The sequence below is a fragment of the Eutrema salsugineum genome, unplaced genomic scaffold (genome assembly GCF_000478725.1).
Source record: "Eutrema salsugineum unplaced genomic scaffold, Eutsalg1_0 scaffold_1, whole genome shotgun sequence".
NCBI classification, from domain to species: Eukaryota; Viridiplantae; Streptophyta; class Magnoliopsida; order Brassicales; family Brassicaceae; genus Eutrema; species Eutrema salsugineum.
Window position 1 is genome coordinate 20,418,507 of NW_006256909.1, and position 7,202 is coordinate 20,425,708.

General features: G+C 41.2%; 1 non-coding gene across 1 annotated transcript; it reads right to left on the reverse strand.

The window, feature by feature from the left end:
• Positions 1-4,116: 4,116 nt before the first annotated feature.
• On the reverse strand, positions 4,117-4,223 carry LOC112082631. The gene has a single exon (XR_002897297.1). It is a non-coding gene; the product is annotated as a small nucleolar RNA R71 (small nucleolar RNA).
• Between the last annotated feature and the right edge of the window lie 2,979 nt (positions 4,224-7,202).

The following is a 7,202-nucleotide window of genomic DNA, read 5'->3' on the forward strand; positions in this document are numbered from 1 at the left end:
AAATTGTTCTTTAAAAAGTCTAATCCTAAAACAAGCACACACAACAATATTTATATAATAAAACAATTCAAATTATTTCTAACAATCAATCACACAGCAAAAAAAAGTAACCCTACATGCAACTACCAAACAACGGACCCTGGTCAAAACCAGTTCTAGTGTGTAGTCCCTCGGACCCATGCCTCCCCGAAAAGGCAAAACCAGAACAATCCCGACTAATGACTAGTCTACCACTGATATATTCATAAATTGCATCATTTAGTGTACATATTTGAATCCAAATCATGTCTCATTTGCATACATGTTAGGTCTTTAGACATTGTTTTAGGACTTAGGAGATTGCATTTGGTCCAATAGAGTTTTACATGGTTTGGAGTGTTAAACAGGTGCTTATGGGCCTATTTGGAGTGGAGAATGTGAACCAGATGAAGAAATGGAGTTGAAATGATCAAAAATGGTGAAAAATGGCATTATGGAGATTCTCGGCAAAAATGGTGATATGATCATGGACCCAAAGGCACAAGTGGAGGTTCCGGAATCAGCCTTAGTCGTTCCGGAGGGTCCTTTAACGCGGTCCAAGACTTGGAAGCTTGCTGGAGCTGTTCAGAGTTTGCTTGAGAGAATCAGGAACATGGAGGTTCATGGCCGGGTCAATGAAGATCAACTTACACTTGCCATATTGACCTCAGTTTGCTTGAGAGAATCAGGAACATGGAGGCTTACATTCCTTTCCCGGCCCAAACTCATGAAGAATTCCAAGAGTCATCTCGGCTGGCAGTCCAAGAGTCAGTCAACGTAGTCAAGGCAGCCGAGGAGTCAGTCCAAGCTTTTTTTATTTCGGTCTTAGCTTCATTTAATAAAATTGTCTTTACCGAGTATGGCTTTTCGCCTGCTCCTTCCCCTATATAAACGATGTAGAGATCCCAGATCTCATTCATTCACTTTTCCTTAATAAAATTTCTTAGAGAATTCTCTCTTTTGTTCTTCGTGAACTTTTTCTGATTACTTGGTGGTTAGCCATTTGATCATTTCGGTTTATCAAGTGTCGTCCATTACACTTGACGCAGCCTTCACCAGTTGTCTCGTTGGGACGTTCAAGTAGTTAAAGGGGCTTAAGGATTTTTGGGAACTTAGTTCTCACGCCTTAACATCCTTTTTCTGCGGATCCAATCAGCCGGCTTAGTCACCCCCTTGTTTCAAGCCTTTCACCGCGAGTTTGGGCCTAAGGATCTTCGGGTTTCAACCCACCCCTTAGCATCTTCTCCGTAAATCCGTTTGGAGTCAAGGATTTATCAGCCAAATCCGATCAAGAGTGTGATTTCCTTGGGAAGATTGATCAAAGGGCTGTACTGCTGGTCGGAGATTCTCGGCTAAAATCCATACCGTGAGTAGGATTCTCGGCCAAAACACGTACTGGTCGCTTAAGCTTCTCGGCCAAAACTCTCGGGTGCAGATACATCTCTGAAATCCCATTACCGGAAGATCTTGCCGGCCGATTTAGCTTCCGGGGTCTTCAGAAAAGATCACGATAATTGAGCCTAAATTCCAGAACAGTTGGAATCAAAAAGCTTTTGGAGCACCGAGCCGAAAGATATGGCCACCGGAAGATAAACATGTCTCGCACTCATTCCGGAGAAACCCGATATGCCTCAAAGACGTCGTTACTGGGAAGCCTTCCCCTCCGATTTTGTTTACGGGGTCTTCATGGAAGTTTGAGAGAACTGAGTCTAGTTTCCAGAACGCTTAGAATCATGAGATTTGGAGTCGTGAGCTAGGAGACATTGCAACCGGAAGGAAGACATGTCTAGAAGCCGATTTGGACCCGTGCAATGCACGTCAAAGATCAACCCTCCAGGAACCCTTCCATTCCTCTGAAGCACTTGCACTCTTCATCAACACTCTATATAATTAAGATGCCTTGCCACTGGAATTTGAATCAAGCCATTTGGAGCAGTATTCCAGGAGTTATGATGCAACAAACGCGGAGTGATCCGAGAAGATGAGAAATGATGCGACTTGGGTGTGCGACTTGATTAACTCGCACCCATGAATGTTCATGCTCTGGAAACAAGTTGAGACTTTAGAGATGAGTGTAAGGAGACTCTAAGCAAGGTAGAGACTTCCAGAATCAAATTTGACTAAGTCCACAATGCTGTGCGAGATAGGCCTGCGAGTTGGACATGAAGTGGAACCATGTAGCACATGTGTTTGCAAATTACACCGACTTAGGCGTGAGACTTGGGCAAGGAAATGACCATCTCGCACATCAGGCACCAGACCCAACTGAGCCGGGTCAGTACCCAGTTTGTTCTGGGCTGACCCGGTCCAAGATCCTTAGTATAAATAGTTTTTGGGAGAAAAACCCTAGACACCTTATCTTTTAGCTTCAATTCTCTCTTAGTTTTCTTTCTTTTTCAGTGTAAAAACGAGTTTGATCAAGAGATATCTGAGGGATTTAATCATCTTAAAGCTGTTTCTTATCATCTCATCTTCTTGTCTTTGTTCCTAATCATGTTTAACATCATCTCTTGCAAAAGATTAGGTGTGTTAAGCATGATTAATGAGTAGTCTTCTTTTAAGCTTCTAGGTGTGTAGATTAGGATGCTTTGATGTTTGATTTATGATGTTTAGGCTCTAGATTCTCATTTCCTTTCCTTACTTAGCTGCTCTTAACGTTAGATCTCTCATTATAAGCTTGATCTAGAACTTAGGCATTTCTCCACCCACAAGGTGTTTGATGAAATGCCTGAATGAGCTAAGCTAAGGGTCTATGTTAATTGAACCACATGAGAATGTTTGTTTGATGCATAAATGACATACTAGAACTGTCTCTTAATTCTTATTAATTCATATTTCACAAATGGGAATTTGGTTTGAAAATGGATTAGTATAGTGATTAATGCCTTCATGAGAGGATTAGTCTAGTTTAGAGTTCTAAGTTAACTGGAATTGAGATAATGTGATTGCTTGCTATATCTTTCTGTGTAAGATTCAGTCTATCTTAGCTCTTATTTTGATGCATAAAGAGGCTGTCTGGTCATTTTAGACTTGGAACCTTATGCTTGTTGATTGCTTAATCACTAATGAGAATTAGTCTTGAACTGGTAATTAACAAAGGGATTTTGGTCATGAGAATGAATTAATCTGATTTGGAAGTCTAGACTAAAGAATTGCAAGTGTTGCATTGTTTGCTTATCATCATGAATTTACATTTAAAGCACCCTGATCAATGATCACATCTAGAGGTTTAGCTTTCTCTTATTTTGAATTTGAGTCTTTGTTTTGTTTCTCTTGTTTGGTTGTTCTTAAGTATTGCTTGTTTCTTGTTTGTTTTATGTTTTTTAGATCACTTAATCACCAACCTGTTTATTTAGACTTGGATTAAGATAGATCCTCATAGTCTTAGTGCCTAGATAATCTCCATTTGGATTGATCCTCAAGTGCTACAACATAAGAGGTTAATTGACCTTAGTAGGCTAAAAACCTGCTATCAATTTGGCGCCGTTGCCAATTAGAGATTCATTCTAGCATTTGGACTTTGGATCTATTTGAGATCAAGTCATTTTCTTTTGTTTTACTGATTATCTTTCAAGTGCTGTCTTTGTTTTCAGGTGTATGAACACCAGAAGTCAAGCAAGAAGACAAAGAGAAATAGCTGTGCACACTGAGAGGTTGGATATGGATCAAGGGCAACAGGCTCATGGTGGTAATGGAAACCACCAGAATCAGGAAGAGCCACCACCTCCACGTCCAAGACAAGTTGTGGGAGCTGGTGATGAGGCCAATGCTCAGGGTCAGAGACATGGGATTCAAGCTCCAACACCTGAAAACATTTTTGAGATCAAATCTTGCTTGATTAACATGGTGCAATCAAACAAGTTCCATGGCTTGGCATTAGAAAACCCATTAGATCACATTGACAACTTTGATAGAGTTTGTGATCTAACTAAGATGAATGGAGTGAGTGAGGACAGTTTCAAGTTGAGGCTATTTCCTTTTTCTCTAGGAGACAAAGCTCATCAATGGAAAAAGTCTCTACCTCAAGGATCAGTCACAACATGGGAGCAATGCAAAAGAGCATTTCTAACCAAGTTCTTCTCTTCATCAATAACAGCAAGGTTAAGAAATAAAATCTCAAGTTTCATTTAGAAGAACCATGAATCCTTTTGTGAGGCTTGGGAAAGATTTAGAGGGTATACCATGCAATGCCCTCACCATGGATTCTCAGATTCTCAGCTGTTAAGTACTTTCTACAGAGGTGCTTTACCCAAGGTCAGACTCCTCTTGGACACCGCTTCAAATGGTAATTTCATGACCAAGGAAGTCAATGATGCCATGACCCTTGTGGAGAATGTAGCTCAGAGTGATGAGCTTTATGGATCAGACTTTGACAGGAATTCAAGAGGTGCTGTGTGTGCTGAAGAGGAAAGGACAAGGAAAGACATCTGGTCTCTCAATGAGAAGCTTGATAAACTTCTCCTAGCTTCTCATAAGCCAGTCAACTTGGTTAGAGATGTGAATCATGTGTTTCATGAAACATTTCAAGGGGAAGACATCACAGCTGAGGTAAACTTTGCAGGTGGACAACAAGGTTACCAAAAAGGCTTTACCTACTACAAGAATCACCCCACCCAGAACTATCACTCTCACATCAATAACCAACAAGGTTTTGTCCCTCCCCAAAAGCAAAGCCTCCAACAGAACTCAGGGAATAAGGATCAAGAAGTACATAACCTGCTCCAGCAAATCCTCCAAGGTCAAGCAAGTGGTGCCATGGACTTCAACAAGAAAATAACAGAGATTAACAACAAGGTGGATTGCACTTATTATGATCTTCTAACTCAACTTTCAACCTTGGCTTCCAAATTCAAGACTCTAGAGAACAACAAGGGCCACTGCAGTTCTCAAACTCAAAGATGTTTACCAGGGACATCAGTTGCACATATAACAGAATACTGCAATGCAATCCTCTCAAATGATGAGAATCATGCTGCTGTCCAAGAAATTGAGGATCTTCTCCATGGCAATGTCTCAAGTGAAAAATTCCTGACAAAAGATGATGAGGACGCCATCATAGATGAGTTTGAGTTCCTGTTCTGTGATCTCAATGAGGACATTGAGAAAAAAGGTGGGGAGGCAGCTTGTTTTGATATGAAAAAGAATGAGTCTGAGATTGCTGAAGGAAAGGATCAGAGAATGGTTCAAGGAAGGACATCAAATGGAGTCTCTAGCACTGGTTCAACAAGGGTGACACCCAAAAATATTCCAAAGCTAGGTAATCTAGGAAAGTTCTCCATCTCATGCTCTCTTAGAAACTTGAAAGTGGATAATGCTTTATGTGATTCTGGATCAAGCATCAGTGTAATGTCTCTAGACATGGTGGAGAGACTTGGGATCAAGACTCTAAAGCATTACCCCATCTCAATTACTTTTGGAGATTCATCCTCAAAGAAACCATATGGAATCCTTGAAGATTACTCTCTAAAGATTGGTGAATGCATAGTTCCAACTGATTTTGTGGTAATGAAGATGAAGAAGACCAAAGAGCTTCCTCTCTTGCTTGGAACTCCTTTTCTGAATACCACTGGAGCAAAGATGGACTTTGATACTCAAAGAGTGGTGATTACTAAGGTAGATGATGAAGTATCTTATCCTCTTAAGCCTCTTCTTGCTGGGTTTTGTGGAGTTATATCTGATGATTCTGATGAGTTGAAACACTATGAGATGAAGTATGTGGGGAGTATTGGAACTATAGAAGAAGCTCAACCCCTTGCATCTGTTGAGAAGAAGAAAGAATCCTTAGTAAGACCTGATCTTGAGTTTTGAAGGAGATTTCTTTAGTGATGATGAAGCTTGCTTGGAATCTCTATCTCCTACACCAAGTGAGAAGGAGATCAGCAGCAACAAAAGCGATGGTTCAGGGTCTCAAGACAAGAACTCAACAAGCACCAAATCATTCACTCTTGGGTCCTCTTCTCAAGTCTTAACTCTTACTCCATGGAAGTTTGATGGTGGAGCTGTGGAATACAAGGTTAAAGGCAATGGAAGATCAAAACCTTTTGCTAAAGTCAGGGCAATCCTCACACAAGAGCTCATAGACAAAAGGTCATCTGGTGTCCAAGAGCTGATGAACAAGGACCTCATGCTTGAATTCATGGACAAGACAAGGAGCATCAAAGCTCCTCCTATCCCTCATTAAGAAAAGGTTTTGCAAAGTCAAACTTAGTGACTTAAAACAAAGTACTCTTGGGAGACACCCCAAGCTTATCCTTGTACATACTTCTTCTTAATCTTTTCTCTTCTTTCTTTTTATGTTTTAGGATGTCTTGATGGGTTTTGTGAAGTGTTTTCAGGTCTAAGGTGACTTAGGGATGCTGTGGTCCAAGGAAAAACTGAAAAGGAGTCTGAGAACAAGCTGAGGAAGGACTTAAGGCATGAAAACTGGTGAAGCGCCTGGTGTGCTACATGGGTGTGCGAGTTGGACAAGGCCAGGTCCCATCTAGCACACCTGTTCGCAAATCAAACCTACATGGGTGTGCGAGTCAGTTCTCCCCTGACCCATCTAGCACATCTGTTCACAAATCACACCTACATGGGTGTGCGAGTCAGTTCTCCCCTGATCGAAGTAGCACACCTGTTCGCAATTCACACCTACTTGGGTGTGCGGGTTGGTGTCTTACAAGCCCATGTCGCACAAGGGAGTTCAGGCCAAGCCAAACCCATCTCCAGTGATGTCTAGCCTCACCTGGTGCAGCTACACACTCCACTTTTGCTTAAGAACCACACCAGGTATCACTCCAAACACTTGTAAATGAGCATTTGGCATTTTTCTTTCTCTTTCGCATTTTATGTTTGATTTTTCCTCTTTCTCATGCTTTTATAACACAGGGGACTGTGTTATTTAAGTGTGGGGGAGAGGCTTTGAACTCCTTCTTAGTGGCCGCACCACCTCTTCTATGACCTCTGGTTCAGCTTGAGAAAATCCTTCCTCTTCCTCCATGTTACCTTGATTCTGTTGACCCGGTGATTATTGTTCTGCTGAGACAGGTGCTGGATCTTGATTCTGAGCCATCTCCTGGTGCTCTTCTTCTTCTTGTTCCAAATCTATAGGTGTCGATGCTTTATATATTCATAAATTGCATCATTTAGTGTACATATTTGAGTCCAAATTATGTCTCATTTGCATACATTTTATGTCTTTA